General features: G+C 37.7%; 1 long non-coding RNA gene across 1 annotated transcript in view; it reads right to left on the bottom strand.

Moving 5' to 3' along the window:
* Positions 1-19,785, bottom strand: part of LOC121923826 — a 229,467-nt gene that overhangs the window by 124,380 nt on the left and 85,302 nt on the right. The window contains exon 2 of the long non-coding RNA XR_006102467.1: positions 3,712-3,821. This is a non-coding gene — a long non-coding RNA (uncharacterized LOC121923826). The remainder of the gene's footprint in view (positions 1-3,711; positions 3,822-19,785) is intronic.

Genomic DNA, 19,785 nt, shown 5'->3' with positions numbered 1-19,785 from the left:
GCATAGGACAGTAGGACAGCTTAGAAGTTGCAGAGCCACCCAGCTGACATATACTGCTCCCCCCCACACACACTTTCCTGCTCCACCTTCTACTATGGCAGATGTTTGCTCAGAGTTCACTGTATGAAGTGCTTTTAACTGAATATTTAGTTCAAGCCCCTTCTGCAACATAGCTGCCATTGATGCCAACTCCACCACTACCCCTACACACAGCCCCACTTTCTTTGGAAATATGGCAGTAATACATCATATGTTCAAAGACATAGCTATGATAGTCTGGAAAACCAGTATGCAAAGGGATATTACAGTACCTTTGAGACTAACTGAAAGATAGTAGTTGGTAGCATGACCTTTCATAGACTTGAGCCTACTTCCTCAGATACATTTTGAGGAAGTAGGCTCAAGTCTACAAGTCTATGAAAGCTCATGCTTCCAACTTCCATTTTTCACTTAGTCTCAAAGGTGCTACAAGATCTCTTTGCATCATATGTTCAGCTACTCTTTTGTTGTGAACATAGGCCCATTCTAGATGGGCCTTTAATATGCCCCCGTCACGTGCTAGGGGTTGGCCGAGGACCTAGCATCCATACCGGCCTCACCCCTAACACGTGATGGGGGCGTAAACCCATTTTGATGTGCCAGACGCTTAGCATCCACACGTGCCCCTGCGCTTGCGACATCACAAGTGCGCCATTTATGCACTCGTGCTTTGCAACCACAACACAAAAAGAAGCCACTTTTTGCGGCTTCTTTTTGCTGTGCCAGGGAATCATGCGGTTTGTCCGCTGCGGTTTCCTGGCACAGCAAACACGGGCGCTGGCAGAAATATTTGAAACCCTTCCAAATCCAAAGTTACTTGAGTCCAAAACAGCCTAGAGTTAGCTGGGCTGTTCAAATGTCTTCAGAAATTAACTGTGTGATTCAGAAGGATGCTATGATTTTTTTTTCTGGCTGATCTGATACATTTGAAAATTCTCTCTGAAATTTCCAATAAATGGAAAATACCATACAGAGTGCAAAGATAAGGGATGAATAGTTCTGTGACTGACAGCTCTATTTTTCTACCAGGGATTGGCTTTACCAGGGCTCTCATTTTTATTTCTTTTTACCTGTGCTTTGAATTGGGACACATAAAGAGCTTACTAGATGCTACTGGAAAAAGCCTTCACTCCTTTTTTGTGATTCAAATTACACTATACAGTCATAGCACTATTATTCCACTTTTACTGCTGTGGCTGCCTCCTGTGGAATTTGGGAGTTTATAGTTTAGTGAGGCCTAAGAGCTTTCTGGCTGAGATTTCTAAATGCCCCTCCCTACGCCAGCATGGTGTAGTTGATGGAGTGATGGACTACCATTCTGAAGACCAGAGGTCAAATTCTGGCTCAGCCATGTAAAACCATTGAGTGACAATGGGAAAGTGATGCTCTCTCAGCTTCAGAATATGGCAGTGGCAAACCCCCTCTGAAGAAACTGCAAAGAAAACCTCCCTTAGGGTTGTTACAAGCCAGAAACAACTTAAAGGCACACAACAATAATAACAGTAACAATAAGAGTTCTCTGGGTGAGAATTCTAAATGCTCTTCCCTAAAATGCAAAGCCCAAGATGCTACAGGGGGCAACCATAGCAGTTAAAATGGAATAATAACATCATAACAGTGTGGTGTGATATTAGGTCTACCTGGCAGCAGTGATAACCATAGATCAGGAAATCCAAAATGTCTTGAGAAGAGCAAGTAACTGGGAGACGGTGTCATATTGATTCCTGTTCACTGGATAGGTGGCATCATTTCTCCAATTGGGCTACATCAAGTTCTGTTGAAATCCCAGAAACTGAAGGTGTGGGAAAAATGCAGCTTGTGAGCTGTGCGCAACCCTCAGGACAATTTTTATGCCCCCAGTGAATAGTAAATGCTTCTAAATACCCTCTAGGGAGTGTAGAGGTATTTATACTACATTTTTGTCCCTGCCAGGAAGTGTTGTCCAATTTGAAATTGAAAATCAACCAGCAGTGATGTCCACTCATTTTTTGTTGTTAACAAAGGACTCCTTTGGACCTAGAGTGGCCCATAGAGACTAAAAACATGGCAATATGTCCCCTACAACCCTTGGGGGGGGAGGAGTGTTGTGTGCCTTTAAGTCATTTCCAACTTATGTTAACCCTAATGTGACTCTATCATGGGATTTTCCTGGCAAGGTTTGTTCAGAGGAGGTTTGTCAGTGCCTTCCCCAGAGGCTGAGAGCCCATGACTTGCCCAAGGTCACCCAGATCCCCAAACTTGGCTGTCTGGGTGTTATGGACTTGAACTCCCAGAAGATCTAGTCAGCTTGGCTATCAGTCAAGGATTCTAGGACCTGAAGATCAAAACATCTGGAGGACCAAAGTTTGGGAACCGCTGCCCCACACAGTTAGAGGATATTGGGCTGGTTGGTGTTTGTGTTTGTTTGTTTGTTTTGAGGGGTGCAATGGGGGTGGCCTTCCATAGTCTACCAGGGGGATAATGCAGCCCCTTAGCCTTCCATAGTTGCCACCTCTGTGGTACATAGAATACAGGGCTCAATCTTCCTCCTATAGGTGGTACAAAGCATCTGTGAGAAGAAAAGCTACAGCAGGAACCCACATAAATTACCTAGCAGAAAGAACTGATTTTGCACTAGAACTGCCATCTGCCTCTGCCCCATCACTTGTCTTAAAGCTACAAGAATTAGCTGGGCGTTTCATCTCTCAAATCATAAATGACCACACTGGCTTTGTGGCAGTGGAAGATGTAGTCTAAAAAATAACTTTTCAAAGGATATTACAAGTCAGCAGGAGGTTTATAACATAAACCAGCAAAGCTGGAACATTTGCATGTATGTGTGAAACCATCTCATAACACACAATGACACAGCTAACTTGCCACACAATTAGGCAGAGCATTCCTTATAAACAGAAAACCTTTCAATTTTTTAAGGCTCTCCATAAGCAAAACCTTTACACCTATTTTTAATATATCTGGCAGACTTCATCCCCTATTAAAGAACTTTTATGACTACAAATTTCACCTAATTCTTTCAAAATGAAAAAGTTCTAGGCATTTGTTCTTGCTCTGTTTCTAATAAACAGGGATAAAATCTAAAGCTTTGGGAAATGATGCAAGATTCTAGTATGGATACAAAGGAAAGCTCAATAGTGATTCATGGCAATGAGCCAGCATGAACTCCTATCAAAAGGAATAAGTTAGGACCTGCGATGACTATTTTTGGTTTTGCCCAGTCATAAGACCAGTTTTGGATTTTATAATGCACATATCAAATTCAATACAAACTTTTGCTGATATATAATGCACATATCAAATTCAATACAAACTTTTGCTGATATATAATGCACATATCAAATTCAATACAAACTTTTTTACCATACATACATATAAAAGATGTAATATTTTAGAAGAGTAAAGCATCGTACACATGCCAATATACAAATTAACAGAACATGCATGGGAATTACATGGGACAAGTTTCTAAAAGTAGTTCTTTTGGATGGAGAAAAAAAGAAAGGAAGAAGGGAGACAATTTTTTTAGCTTGTTAACATTCTGTGCACAAATACATTTGAATTTATCAAGATAAATGCTATGTCACTGTAAAACCATAAAACCTGTAATAAAATAGCCCCCAAATACTTTAATTAATTTATGAAGAACAGAACATTAATACAGAACCACGTACTTACACTTTTACTCCTGATATATAAAGTGTTATTGTTGTTCATGATGATGCTGTTATTGATCTGCTCCAGATTTTATATGTAGATATTCCAGCTCTTGCCCATTAAAATGCCAACTGAATGAAAGAAAATATATGGATATTAGATTACAAAATTCACCATCATGCTGTAATAACTATGTTACAATATGACTGTAACATGGTTATTACATAGTGCAAATTTATATAGGTAGACTCAGAAGTAAATTGTTGTTGCTATTTAAAAAAGGCTTATAAAACAGGTTCTTCAGCTGTTGTATAGTTATTTGAAATCAGCTCTGTGATGCAATGAAACACAAAAAAACAAAGGGTGGAATCCATTGGTGGGCAACTGCTGGAAGATTCTAGGGAAATAGGGAAGATACATCTCCAAAACCAGTTGTGAAGGGTAGAACAACATTCAGTGATGGTTTTCAGAAGAGGTAGCAGGCTTCAGAGGGGAGGGAAAGAAAGGTCCAAAGGTTCTGCTGGTGGATTTAGCCCTAAAACATGATAATATTAAACCAAAAATACAAAAAATACAAATGCAAATATAAAATAAAACCAACACAGTAAAAATGCAAGGCACTACAATACAATAAGATACTTCTTAAAAAAGAGAGAGAGAACCAACCAAAAATAAAATAAGAGTTAAAACTGCCAATGTGAGTTCAAAAGGATTTACTCCCAGATAAATGTGTATAGAACCGTGCTCCACACACTATTAATAAAATTGTTTTGATACACACCTAACTCACCAGCCCTTGGACTTCATTTCCAATTTCAGTCTAGATCCTGTTTTCCAGGTGAAAAGCAAAATGACCATATAAATATTTGTTTAAATCAGGCCTAGCCAGTTATACATGTACAGTGTATGCATTGTAGATGTTTTGCATTGCCCTGACTACACAGCAGAGGGGAACACACAGATTCATAGATTCGTAGAGTTGGAAGAGACCACAAGGGCCATCCAGCCCAACCTTCTGCCATGCAGGTACTCACAACCAAAGCACTCCTGACTAATGGCCATTGGCTGAAGAGCGGGGTATAAATAAATATTATTATTATTATTATTATTATTATTATTATTACTACTACTACTACTACTTCTCTACGCATACTGGCAAATCTTGAAACAGTTGCTATTGTTAATTGCCATCAAGTTGATTTCAACTCATGGTGACCCTATCAATGAGACCTTCTAGACACTCTGTCATCAACAGACCTTTTCAGGTCTTCAAGGCTATGGCTTCCTTGGTTGAGTCTTTCCCCTGTGATGTGGTTTCCCTCTATTCCTACTTACCTTGCCAAGCATTATTGTCTTTTCTACTGAGTCATGCCTTCTCATGATATGTCCAAAGCACAACAGTCTCACTTTAATCTTGGGAGAGTTCAGGCTTCATTTGTTCTAGGACCCATTTATTTGTCTTTTTAACAATCCACAATATCTATAGAATTATTCTCCAGCATTTTAAAACACATTTTAAATGAGTTGGTTTTCTTTCTTTCAACAATGTCCAGTTTTCACAACTATACATTGAAATTGGAAATAGAATGGCACAGACAATTCTGACTTTGGTATTCAGTGATCTGTACACTGAGGATCTTTCTAGTTCCTTCATAGCTGCCCTTCTAGGTCCTAGTCGTCTTCTGATTTCTTGACTATAATCCCTATTTTGATTAATAACTAAGCCAAGGTATAGGCAATCTTCCACTATCTCAATGTCTTCACTGTCTGCTATAAAGTTATGTAAATAATCTGTTGTCATTATTTTTGTTTTCTTAATTTTCAGCTATAAACCTACTTTTGCTCTTTCTTCCTTGAATTTCTTCTGTAAACCTTCCAGGTTTTGGCTATTTTCTGCTAGTACTATGTATTTAGATAGAGACTGGCTATGAATACTAGGTCCTATATACCCTCCAGAGGAAGGACCTGAGAAAACCACCTCTGAGTATTCCTTGCCTAAGAAAACCCTATGAAGGTGACAGGCAACTTGAAGGCACATAGGCACACACAATATGGTGTAATCTGCATGCCTTCAATTGTTGATATTCTTTCCCCTAATTTTCATACCTCTTTCCTCAGAGTGTAATTCAATGTTGTGTATGATATGTTTAGTATACAAGTTAAACAGACAGGGTGATAAAACACAGCCTAGCCTTACCTCATTTTCAAATTTTGTGGTACACCTATTTTTTTAAGCTTGGAATTGCTTTTTTAAAAAGTAATTCGTAAGCTGTGGCTAGTTGCATCTCCAAAATAGCTCATTCCTGTTACTCATTACTTGTTACTGAAAGAATAATGGCTGGCATCCTGTTCAACATTTATGGGATCATAAGATGGACTAGTAATTTTTGAGATTCACATTTACAGTTGTTAAGAACTGAACATGCCCCTGGCCCCAAACTAGCACTTAAGCCTCAACCAAAGGGCTTGCAAAGTACTGCAAACTGGGCCATTGAGAAATGATGACTGCAGCACTTTTCTGGTCATGGGCTGTCTTGAGACAAGCAGCTTCAGCAGGTCCCTCCAGCTGCCCATCTCAGTGTGCCCCTTGACTGGGAGGCTGTTACAGTCATAATTTCCTAGCACCTGATCTACAGCATCTCCAAAACCCTGCTGTTGAGGCAGTGCTTGGTTTAAGAGTTGGGTTTTTAAGGGGCGGCATCCACAGAAGCAGCTACAACAGATTTCTGTCATGATAGTTATGTCTATCCTATGACACAGGAACTCAGTTGTTATGTCTATAATTGTTTTTTCAATATACTTAGAAGATACAAAATGAGGGGGGGAGTAAAAATTACTTGCTATGCTTTTTTTTAAAAAAAACTAATAATGTTATCAGTAATTTTATTACTTTTTTAAAAATTATTGACAGCACTCTCTTCTTACCCCCTACCCACATGTAACACTTTCTGATGACAACACAGTGATGCTGTTACAGTGGGTCCTTGGTATCCACTGGGGTTTGGTCCCAGGATCTCCCATGGACATTAACATCCATGGATGTTCAAGCCCCATTAAATACAATGTCATAGAAAAATGTTGTCCCTTATATAAAATGGCAAAATCAAGCTTTGCCTTTGGAATTTATATTATTTTTGAATATTTTCAAGCCATGGATGGTTGAATCCATAGATAAAAAATCTGTGGATACAGAGGGCCAACTGTTCTTATGATGTGTTCCTTACCAGCCCTGCATACTGGACCCATAGCCCAAGATGTTCACACAAAACCTGATGCTCTGTGAAATTGCCAGAATGATATACTACAACAAGAAGGTGTGTGAACACATGTTGCTCCATTCTTTGAAAGCCTGAGATGAAATTCAGGGTAAGTGTAGATCAGGAGAGATGCACCAAAAGCAAGCAAATATTTATTTCCTATTCAAAATCTGTATTAATGGACTCTAGGGTTGGCCTGATTTGACTTCTAAGTAGCCCTGTGAGATGAAGCCAAAGGCCAATTTAAGCCAAACATCTCAATTATTTTAAAAGGTACATAAGCAATCAAAAATGGCAGATTATTTGGGCTCTGCTGAATAATTCATCAACATCTTATGTCCGTCATTTGAGGTTATAGAGATGATGTCATTTCCAAATGTTCATGGGAAAGCACAGCCTTTTTTTTCACCAGCTGGCAGACAGCAGAAGGAACCATCTGATAGAAATTGCACTGCACCCACTGCCTGACTCACTCATTGACCAGTGTTGGCTAATATTTGCTTTCTTTCAATCTCAGCTGGAAATGCTGTTTACAGATATTTTTATTTCAGCAGCAGATTGGAAGCCAGCTACAAAGAAGAGAAGTGGTAAAGATCACAGCATTCCACCCTGATCAAAATTACACTTATGAATGTCTTGGTCATAACAGTAACAAAGCTTTTAAAACAGCAACAAGTCTGCCTGGAGCCATGGTGGGCTCTAGCAATAAGAGGAAAAACCACACACTGTCAGTCACAGTCTATTAGTAGTATGCATGGGACTAATATAACTCCAGAATCAAGGACTGAATTATCTTAAATAAAAACTGCACACTGGGCTTGCTACTGAGGCGTAATTAACTGAGAAGCTACCTAGTGAGTAGGAGAATATGCCCATCCTAATCTTTTCCTGATCTTGAGAGGCTGGAATAAGGTAGGGTTGCTTTTTGAATGTTACCATTTCACATATCAAGTTTATGCTCATTTATTCTTTTGCACAGAAACTGACCTGTTTGTCTTATGTAGGCGACAGAAGTGCAAGTGATGAGAAAACAAATGATCCTGCCATGCATGGCTAATGCTTTTAAGTTTCACTCCACTATTTTCTTAATAATAATAATAAAATAAATAAAAAATTTATTTTTATACCGCCCTTCCATAGATCAGGGCGGTTCACAGCAAATATCAGTAAAACACAACATATACATTCAGGTTAATAAAGGGGTAAAGAGTGTGTGACTTTCCAGATTCAAGTTTGGATAGTTATTTATGATAGAGAGTGCATATGTGCTATGGCTAGCTACTATAATTAAGGAGAATTGATACCAGTGGTTGAAAGAACTTTATTAGAGATAGGAAAAATCCCTAAAACAGGAAGAGGACTAAGGGCCCGAACAGATAGGCCAGAATAAAGCTGCTTCGGGACACTTTGGCTGTATGTTGCTTAAATGAAACATGCATCCTAAGAGGCTGGAAACTGCGCCAAAGCCACAGGACTGGAGCACAGCTTTGGCACAGCTTCTGGCCTATTAAGATGTATACATAATTTAAACAACATACATCCAAAGTGACCCAAAGCAGCTTTATTTTGGCCTGTCTGTTTGGCCCCTAAGTTAAAACCTTATTGCATGAGAAAAGAAAATTGAAATGGAGCAGGAGAGCAGCAGCTTTCTCTTTGCCTCTCCACATGCAGTTGTAGCACTTCCCTTCTCTTCCCAAGGGAGATGGTCGTTAAAGCATACCTTTTGTCATACTGGAAAAATTCATTTGACAAAACACTTGCTTTTACAACCATCTCCCTTAGAAAAAGAACAGAAGTGCTCCAATGGCATATGGAGAGTCATGGAGAAAGGCGAGACTCTTCCACTCCATATTGGCTTTCTTTTCTCATGTAATAAGGCTCTTAGTTTTCACTCGTGCACCAATGAAAGAGCAAAAAAGGAGGCAGAAAGAAGAGGTAGAGTGATCCATAAGAACATTAGTCTAAGAGAGGTTAGGATAGGTGGATGGATGGATAAGACATGAGGGAATGTTAGGTCACTAAAATAATTCATTAACCCTATCACTGCATTTCTCTCTCAGGCTGTATCTACACTACAGAATTAGTGCAATTTGACACCGCTTTGACTGCCATGGCTCAATGCCATGGAATTCTGGGTTATGTAGGTTTGGGATATATTTAGCCTTCTCTGTCAGAGAGCTCTAGTGTCACAACAAACTACAAATCCCAAGATTCCAATAGCATTGAGCCATGACAAAGTGATGTCAAAATGCATTAATATTGCAGTGTGGCAGCAGCTGAAAACACACTGAATTCCAAACAATGAGTGTTGTGGAATTTCCAACAATGTAATATAAAGACATGATGAAACCACCCCTAACTGAAGAGTAGGAGGGTGATGCTCTAGGGCCTAGAACACCACTCACTCACTCACCCTCTTTCAGTTATGGATGGTTTCAGCATGGCCTTTTTACAAAAACTTTTTTAAAAACTGAAACCTTTTAAACCTTTGTCCCTCCCTCCTTCCCCATATAATCCTCTTCACAGCAAATAGTTTGTAATATTCTCAAGCCAAGTTCCAGGCTTATGATCAACTGAGCCTTCTGTAGCTGAACAGAGGAGTGGCTACTGTGTGCACCTGTTAAAAATAAAAATAAGCATTTCAAAACTTTGATGCCGATAATGCTGGACCAATATCTTCTATCTATCCTTACACATTCATAATAAATGAATACCTAACTACCTTAGTTCATCTATATTTACTTCTTCCTTTGCAAGTTTCATTTTATAGGTAAGTTTCTCATTTAATGCTAAACACCACAACCTGTCTAGCCAATGCCTAAAGGTGAATCTTTTAAGGTCTTCCAATGTTATACTATGGCTGATCTATCAGACCACAAAAGTTATTTGTTTTGACTATTTTAATTAGTCTTTCAGACAGAGATAATAAGACCAAAGCACCTCTTATGTTACTTTTCTGATTTGTTGTTTTCTTAGTCACTTGAAATCAAAGCTGTGATCCAGATGTAACTGGAGTACATACAACTCCCAGCATCTCTGACCATGTTTGCAAGAACTGTTACTGGGAGATGAAACCAACCGTGGTGGTTGGGAGTCTGGGAGGTCACACTCTTACCTCCGCAGCCTTACTTGACTTAAGGTGCATCTACACAGTAGAAATAATACAGTTTGAAGCCACTTCAATTCCTGTAGCTCCATCCTATGGAATCCTAGGATCTGTAGTTTTACAGTGTCCTTAGCCTTCTCTGCTAAAGCGAGTTTGTGTCTCACAAAACTACAGATCCCAGAATTCTGTTGAATGAAGCCATGGTAATTAAAGTGGTGTCAAATTGCATTTATTTCTAGAGTATAGCTGCATCCCCAGAGACAGGACTGACATTTGGTCGTGTTACTTCTGCTTCTGTACCTATTAGGTCTTATCTTCTTCCCATTGTCAGTGACCTATCCTCACTTTCCTGTCTATTAAAAATGCAGCTCATAGTGACCTATCCCATAACCTTATTACAAGGTAACTAGAAAGAACAGATATGTAACAGCTGATGGTGTAGTGTTGTGTATTTTATTTAGTATAACAAATCAATATATCCACATGTGTTTTTGTAAATGGATAAAAAGTCTACAAGGTAAAATAATTTTCCATGTCATGTTTGTGCACACCTTTGCCATTTCAAATCTTAACAAGGCAATGGAGAGAAAAGGAAATATCCCACCCTTCTATGCCAGGGGACTTCCCCCTCCCTACTCCTATAATGAAGTGCAGAGCTGGGAAATATGCTATTCTAGGCAGGTTCTTCAAAGTGTTTGCTCCAGAGAAATCTCTTGCTTTATATTCTTGTCACATTCACATGATAGTCAAGGTCAAATTGCTAATCCGAGCTCAGGGACTATCAAGGCAACAGCATTTCTATGCCAAAGATGTGCTGTGTTATATTTTATGATTTAGAAAATAAATAGTGTACATTATGCATTTAAATTATGCCTCTCTCACAGCAAGAAAAAGAAAATTGTGGTTTTTCTTTTAAAAAAAAATAAGTTGAAGCTATTGAAAGCAGCCACGAAGGAAACCAGCTGCTTGCATGCTTCAGAAACTAAGCATGAAATTGGTTGCCTATTATGAAGAGAGACCAGACTGAAGACAGTTTAAGTAAGGTGAGGAGGAGGGATGCTTTTATCATCTTCTCTTAGGGTAAACTTTATTTGACAACTGAATTGTACCAGTTCCTCCCTCCAAAAAACCCCTACAGGTCTGTGCTCGCTGTACAAGTGTTGCTGATGGCTTCTCAGGGCAAAAGACCACCTGTTAACTCAGTGGTGCATTCTGATTCCACAGGAGATGTAATTCAGTTTTAACATGTGTTCACAATCTCTAGGTAGTGAAGTTAATTGTTCCCTTTGTGTTTAGCTATAAAATAAAACAGACAAATTATATACAATGCACCCCATATTGTTATGCCTTCTCTAACCATCATAAGCAGTAGGGCATGTTTTACAACATATTACGGCAACAATTTGTTTTGTGAAGGGGAATTTATTAGTAGTAGTAGTATTCCACTCTTTCCCAAGAACTGGGACCCAGAGTGGCTCACAATATTGAAAGAACAGCACAATTGGTGAATTTCAACCCCATTCCAGAATTAGAAACTAGAACTAGTCATGCCTAAACCAGGGCATTAAAATATTTTGTATTTTAAGAATAAGAGAATTGACAATGAATATATATCTGCCAATATGAAAAAGAAAAAACGGAGTTCTTATATATATAAATGATAAATACAAGGTCAAAATACTTTTTGAAGACAAAGAAGGCAGATATATTGGTCTAGAAGTAATCTTTTCAGATAGAAAATGTTTAATTGCTGGTGTGTATGCTCCAATAGACAGCAAAAGTTCAATTCTATAAAAAGTTGAATGAAGATTTAAGCAACTTTAACTATGAAAAAACTCTGATAATGGGGGACTGGAATGGGGTGGTGGATCCTGAAATGGATAGAAAATCTGAAAAAAAGATTAAGAAAACACAAGGGAAACTGACCAAATCTACATGATATATGGAGTTACAAATACAGTAGTCCCTCGGGTTACGAAATTAATTCGTTCCGCGGCTCCGTTCGTAACCCGAGTAATTTCGCAACCCGAAAAGGCTGGAAAGCCGCTAGCCGTGCTTTGCGGTTTGAATTTCGCGCCGAAAAAAACATTCGTAACCCGAAAAAACCTTCGTATCCCGGAACAGTTTTTTCCTATCTATTTTTTTCGTATCCCGGAAATTTCGTAACGCGATCAATTCGTATCCCGGGGTACCACTGTACAACAATTCAAAGGACTTTACCTTCTTTTCGGAGAGGCATAAATCCCTCTCCAGAATAGACATGATGTTTGCAACTAAAACATGGTGTAAGGATATTCTGAAAATGGAAAGTGATCCTAGGACAATTTCAGATCACAGCCCAATAAAAATTACGGTAAAAACAAAACAGACTGAATACTCATGGAGGCTAAATGATCTATTACTGAAAAAAGACGAAATTGTCGAAAAGGGTAAGAAGAACTTAACTTAAATCTAAGTTCTGTCACAGATGTTACAACAGTCTGGGAAACCTCAAAAGCATACATGAGGGGCTTCTTTATACAACAAAATCATATTGTAAGGAGGAAAAAGAGAGAGAAGTTAGAGGCCATGTACAATCTTCTCAAGCAAAAAGAAAAAGAATTAATTGAAAATACAACTAGTAAAAAGATAACTAAGGAAATTAAAACAATTAGGAAACAAATTGATTTGAAAGAAAGTGAGGAGATACAAACAAAACTTAGATATCTCAAACAAAGATACTATGAACACGCAAATAAGCCAGGTCGATGGTTAGCATACAGATTTAAAAAACAAAAAGAACGGAATATCATATCATAAATAAAGACAAAGGAATCAAAATTGACAACAGACCAAGACATAATTAAGAAAGAATTCAAAGACTTCTATAGTGATCTATATAAAGGAAACAAGATACCAAAACAAAAAGCACTAGAGTTCCTGGAAAAAGCCCAATTAAAACCATTCGAGAAACACCAAAGAGAGCTATTGAATGCACCAATAACAATAATGGAGATAACTGAGGCAAACAAGAAGAGCAAAAAGGGAAAAACACCAGGCCCAGACAGTTTTCCGGCAGAAAACTACAAAACCTTTGAAGAACAAATTATAATTCCATATAAACTGACTGTCAATGCAATAGGAAAACAAAAATACCCGGAATCTTGGAAACAAGCCAATATTGTACTACTGGCAAAAGAAAATAGAGACCAGAAGGATGTAAAAAGTTACAGACCTATATCCCTGTTAAACATGGATTACAAGTTATTCGCAATGATTCTAGCAGAAAGGTTCAAAAAAGTTTTAAATGAATGGATACAAGAAGAACAAGTGGGCTTTCTGCCAAAGAGACAACTCAAAGAGAACATACGTTACATCCTTAATAGTGTAGAATATTATGAAAAAATAACGAAAAAAGCTTAGCGCTTGTCTTCATGGATTTGGAAAAGGCGTTTGATAATGTCAGCTGGGAACTGCTATTAATGATGTTGCAAAAGACTGAGGTGGGGGCAATTTTTGACAGGTGGATTCAAGAAATATATAAACATCAGAGTGCAAAACTAATTGTGAATCAGAGTAAGACAGACGAATTTAAGATCACAAAGGGAACACGGCAAGGCTGCCCTCTGTCTCCGCTTTTGTTTATTTTTGTTTTGGAGTCTTTGAATAATAGAATAAGAGGAGAAAAGAAAATACAGGGTTTAAAAATCAGAAAATATGAATATAAGATGCATTTATATGCTGATGATATTGTCTATATTCTTGAAAATCCAAATGACAGTATTAAGCGCTTAATAGAAATACTTGAGGAGTTTGAAAATGTATCTGGTTTAAAAGTAAATAAGGAAAAAACGGTTATGTCAACAAAAAATATGCAGAACAAAGAAGAAATCCAACTTCAAAAGAGTAGTGGTTACAAGATTGTAAAGAAAGCAAAATATCTGGGCATCATACTTACTTGTAAAAATGTGGAAGGAGGTGAAGAACGACCTAGATAAGTGGAGGGGCTTACAATTATCAATGATGGGAAGAATCTCTGTCATCCAAATGAATGTTCTCCCTAGATTTTTATTTCTTTTTCAAACAATTCCCATACTACATGTGTTAAAACCATTGGAGGTCTGGCAGAAAGAAATTTTAAAATTTGTGTGGGAAAAGAAAAAGGCCAGGATAAAAGCTAAAGTAATATGTGACGATAATAGCCATGGAGGATTAGCCATGCCAAATTTGAAAATTTACTATTTTGCAGCAGCCTTGATATGGATAACAGATTGGCTAACAATGGAGGATGAAAAAATGCTTGTGTTGGAGGGTTATAATTTGAGGTTTGGCCTTCATGACTATTTGTTCTATAACAAAAAGAGAATACACAAAGAATGTACAAATCATGTAGTACGTAAAGCGTTACTGAAAACATGGGATAGATTAAGACCAAGGCTCTGTAAACAAATCCCTCAAATATGTTCCCCACATGAGGCATTCTTCGGAAAAGAGGGTATTCCTAGAATAAGCTGGATTAGAGATAAAGACCTGTTAAAAGATGATAAAGAGGACAATGAGATAAAGTCTCAAGAAGAATTGAAATCAGTAGGAATAGATTGCCACTGGTATTTATATAGGCAATTAAAAGAGAGGTGGAAAATGGATAAAAAGCTAATAGGAATCAACAAGCAGACATCTGAATGGGAAGATATAATAGAAAAGGGAAAGAAAAAGATGATTACCAGATACTATAAAATGCTGCTTACATGGGACACGGAGGATGAAGTGATAAGAGAGAGTATGATCCGTTGGGCCCAAAACATAGGACAGAATTTGGAATATCAAAAATGGGAAAGTATCTGGAAAAGTACAAAATATACGGTTAAGCAAGAGTTAAAAGAGAACATATACAAAATTACCTACAGATGGCATCTGTCCCCACAAAAAATAGCGTATATGTATAAAAATAACAATCCATATTGTTGGAAATGTTGTAACAAAATTGGAACTTATTACCACAGGTGGTGGACCTGTGAGAAAGCAAAACAATATTGGTTAGGGGTATATAAGGTAATAGCAGTGGATTTAAAAATACAATTGGTCTTTTCACCCGAAGTTTTCTTGTTGGGTATGATAAATGAGCAATTGAAAAAGAGATATGGGAAATTATTATTTCATATGTTGTCATGTGCTAGAATTGTTTATGCAAAGCTATGGAAGACTAAACAAATTCCATCCACAGAACAATGGTTGAGTAAGGTGTTCATGGTAGCAGAGATGGATAAGATGACATGTTGGATGAAAGACAGAAGTGAAAAACAGATAAGAGAATAATGGGATCCATTTTACGCATATTTGAAGGAAAGATGGAACAATGTTATTTTTGCTTAAAATGATGGAAGCAAAATTTTGATTAAGATTATAGAAAACGAAAGCTACAAAATAGACAAGACAAGCACCTATAGGTTTGAGCAAAAAGCGTGAAAAACTTAAAGTTATATGAGCGAATGTCCGATACTGAAACATATAGAATGTTTACTTAACAGATAAGACACAAAAGCCAAATTAGTTAACTTAGATATGAATATTCAATATATTTAAAGTTAAAGTAATAAGCAATTGGAAATATAGAATTAATCACAAATTAAAAGGAGGGGGGAAAAGTTAACTCGTTAAGGTGAGGGAAACTTTGATAGATAGGATAAGATATTACAATAGAAAAGTATCTGGACTTAAAGAAAAATGCAAGTAGTAGGAAGTGTTCTTTTTATGTTAATCGTGTTTTATAGAAATGTCAAGAGAGACAGTATATGTTATTGAAGAAACAAGATAGGACAAGGTGTGGAAGATGATCTATAATGGGAGATGATCTATAATGGGATAGTTTATGTTGTAATGAAGTTAAATGAAAATACAGTATGCAGTAACTGTTTGTTCGTTTATATGTAATTATATGTGCTTGTTGATTTGTATCTGTACATGTTTTTGTTGATGTATGTGTATGTATATATGTTGTGTCAAAATGTGTGTTGTGGGAAAAACCTACAAAAAGTAATTAAAAAATATATTTTGTAATTAGACTCTGCCGTGCATAAGAACAGAAGAAGGGTCCTGTGGAAGTACTGTAGATGAAAAGCCTATATTCCTCAGCAACTGGTAATGAGAAGCATATTGCCTCTGATACTGGAAGAAAAACACCATTATTCTGAATAAACTGTTCCAGCCCCCCCCCCCATGGATACCAAAATCTACAGATGCTGAAGCCCACGTTGTTCAGAATGGTAACATGTGCCCATGGCCATGCCGCCATTAGAGACAGCCCTCGTTGTCCCATGGTGGCAAGTGTATGTAGCCACACCACCATTGGGGGACAATGGAACTTAATGATAACACAGCCACATGCATGCGCTGCCATGGGGCAACAGGAGCTGTCCCTAATGGTAGTGCCACCATGGGCACTCGCTGCCATTGGGGACAATGCAGGCTTGCTGTCCAGGAATGCTTGAATCCACGGATGGCAAATATAGGCATATCAATGTCTGGGTGCTTGTTTAGACATATCAGGGCCAACTGTATAGACATATCAGTGTTTGGGTGCTTGCTTTCATCTCATCATATTATATGGCACGTAAAGCATAATATATTCATTACATCCCAGTATACAGCTATTAGGATATTATACTATCACAAAAACTGAATCTTTATCTCTCTACATCTCTTTAACAGGTGTTGTAATACTTAACACATAGAGGAACATCACCCTTCTTAAATTATATAACTGAACCATTTTCCCATCATCATCATCATCAGGTTCTTTCATGCTTTCCATATTGTCTGTTAAGGCATTATACAGACATTTCATAAAGGCTTTCACATGTACAGAATTCTGTCCTTTGCATAATATTCATAACCATCTCTCCATCAAAGATACAATCTCATCTGTTGAGGCACTACACATCTCTATACAGGCATCTATGAACATACAGGCATTCAAGGGCTAATCTCTTTGAATATTTTTATATCTTAACAGCATCTGTAATAACCACGCACATCCTAACTGTCATTCATAACACTCACAATGGAACATATATCGATTTCAGCATAACCTAATTAGTTTTTACCAATATTATATTTTTCTTACAACGACAGTCTATCTTTACTAGCATGTCTGAACAGTCAATCAGTTACCAGGAATAGACAGGCTTGGAGGTGGCATAGTTGCCTTTCCTTCACACACTACAGACTGCCAAAGGAAGTCTAATTTGTGATCTCTATTTGGCTCTATTTATTCTCTCCCTAGCCTCTCCCAGTTGTCATAATAAATCAAAACAAAGGTGCTAACTATTCCTTCCTTATGATATCCAGTCAAAACAAAGATCTTTATCATTTTAGCGGTCATGGTATCCTTGGAGTCTTTGACTGCCAGCCATTTTAATTATCAGCCATTTCATCCGGTAGGAAGTTATTCTCATGCACATCAGCTCAGATCTCTCTGCTAGGAAGTTATTACATGCCACAGGTGTTTTCCCCAGAATTAAGCTGCTGCCAGGTTCTCAATGATATGCACACTAATACATTTAGTTTCTTATATTATAGCTTACTCCATATTCTATATTCTATAAGGTACACCAAATTACAATACTGTATATACATCATAGTTTATTCCTAGGCTGCAAAGTTTACAACTGAACAAGCATTTAATGGTTGTACTGTATAAAAGAGGGGATTTCAACAGGTGTTGTTTATTGCTTGGCTGTATGACAAGCAACATCTGTTGGACTGAGACTGGGGACCAGAATTCAATTCCCTGCTTGGCCATGAAACCCACTTGGTGACTTTTGGCAATTCACATGTTCCCAACTTCAGGGGGAAGGCAATGGCAAACCTCCTCTGAACAAATCTTGCCAACAAAACCCCATGATCAGTTCAACACAAGGTCACCATAAGTTGGAAATTACTTGAAGGCACATAACAATAACAAACCCGATTCATGCACTTGTTATCTGTGAAAAGGCTCTGGTTGGGCCCAATCCAATTCTCTTTGACTTGAAAAGCCCAGCAGTGTGTCTCAGAACCTGACCCTGCAGCTAGTACATTTGCAACTAGATAGAGGTTATCTACAGAGCAGGAAACCAAACAGCTCCATACTATGTCATTCCTTTTGACCAGATAAGCTCCCCCAGCTTCATGGTTCAAATGTCTGAAATGCCCAGTTATTCCAGACATTCTACCATTTTATGAATCAAAAATAATACTTATTTAGAATTCAAATTCCATTTAGATTTTAACAGTGTTTGCAGATGTTTTTAGATACCAATAACAAAACTGTAAGGTTAATGAGTAGTATTTATTTATTCATTTGATAACCAGCATTTAAACCAGTCCCTGGAAACTACTCACAATATCCACACAAATATAGCTGAACCATTAAAAAAACACACACAAAGCTTTCCCGATTACTTTTAGCTTTAGCTCATAAAACACTGCCTCCTACCATCTTAAAGATTTTCTGTTAGAAAGAAAAATGCCATTCTTCATTTTACAATTTATCACTAATCCTCTGATTCCACTTAAGTGTTCAAACATCATGAGAGATATTCTTTCTACAACTGCTAGAATAATTGCAGGAAATGAACTAGCAAGCCAGTTTTACACGCCTGACATCATCAGTTTTGCTTTGCTCTCATATGGACTGTTGAGTCTCAGTAAAGAAGTAAGTACTTGTTTCACATTGATACGCCGGAACTAGTTACATACTAGCTAACAAAATCAGCTACAGGAAGTTCTGGGTTCCAAGGTCATTTCTGCTATGAATTCAACAGGAAATCGTAGGCAAGTCTCTCCCTCCCACCCAATCTCAGTTTCTGTCTGTCTGTCTCTCTCTCTGGCACAGTCATCCCTTCCATCTGTTATATGACCAATGATGATGGTCATGGTCATGATATTATAAGCTTGCTGTCAGAATTATAGGCAGATAATGCATGTAAAGCACCTTGGAGAACAGTAAATATATAAAAAGGGACTACAACATTCTGTAAAAGAAACTTTGCACATAAGGGTAAGTCGGAAAATACTGGGTAATTTGGTTTATTGTATGCAATAAGCCCATTCTAGTCTGTCTTTGTGTATGCTGGTGCGCTCTAATTAGGTTCAACTACATCTCCCAAATGCCCTGGGATTCAGTTTGGGGAAGACTGTTTTGATCTAATCTAATGATTTGTTTGGTAAGAATTTTCAGTTTAATGAAAAAACAAAACATGTTCCACAAAGTATCAAAAAGTCAGATGTCTATCTTTTTCTTAACTAAAAACAATTGAAGAGGATCCAGTGTCTCTGCTATGATGAGGAAATTCACATCACAATAATAATAAAGTATGCTTGCATTTCTTATTTCTTGCATTTTTAACCCAGCATTTCCTCCATGAAGTTCAGCAGGAAAAATACATAGTTCTTCCTCTATTCCACATTCTGGCCATACTAAAAATGTATAAGGCAGGTTAAGGTGAGGGATGTTGACAGGTTTAAGTGATACTGCAACTGCTAGTCCAACATTTCAGCCATGGGACAATGGCAGCAAACTCCTTTATACTGTTACTTTAAAGCAAGGTGCATGGAGAGTATACACTCTGTTCTTAAGCCAAACTGTGCTCTCCCATTGGAAGCATAATTTCACTTGAAAACAAAGCTTGTGTTCCCTGAACCTTGTTTTAAAGCGGAAGTAGAGGTGCTGTTACTTTGGCACCAACATTCAACAGCATTGTGGCAAATTTA

The sequence above is a fragment of the Sceloporus undulatus genome, chromosome 2 (genome assembly GCF_019175285.1).
Source record: "Sceloporus undulatus isolate JIND9_A2432 ecotype Alabama chromosome 2, SceUnd_v1.1, whole genome shotgun sequence".
In the NCBI taxonomy this organism is placed as follows: domain Eukaryota; kingdom Metazoa; phylum Chordata; class Lepidosauria; order Squamata; family Phrynosomatidae; genus Sceloporus; species Sceloporus undulatus.
Note: the sequence above shows the minus strand (reverse complement) of the source record. Positions and strands in the feature narration are given on the sequence as shown.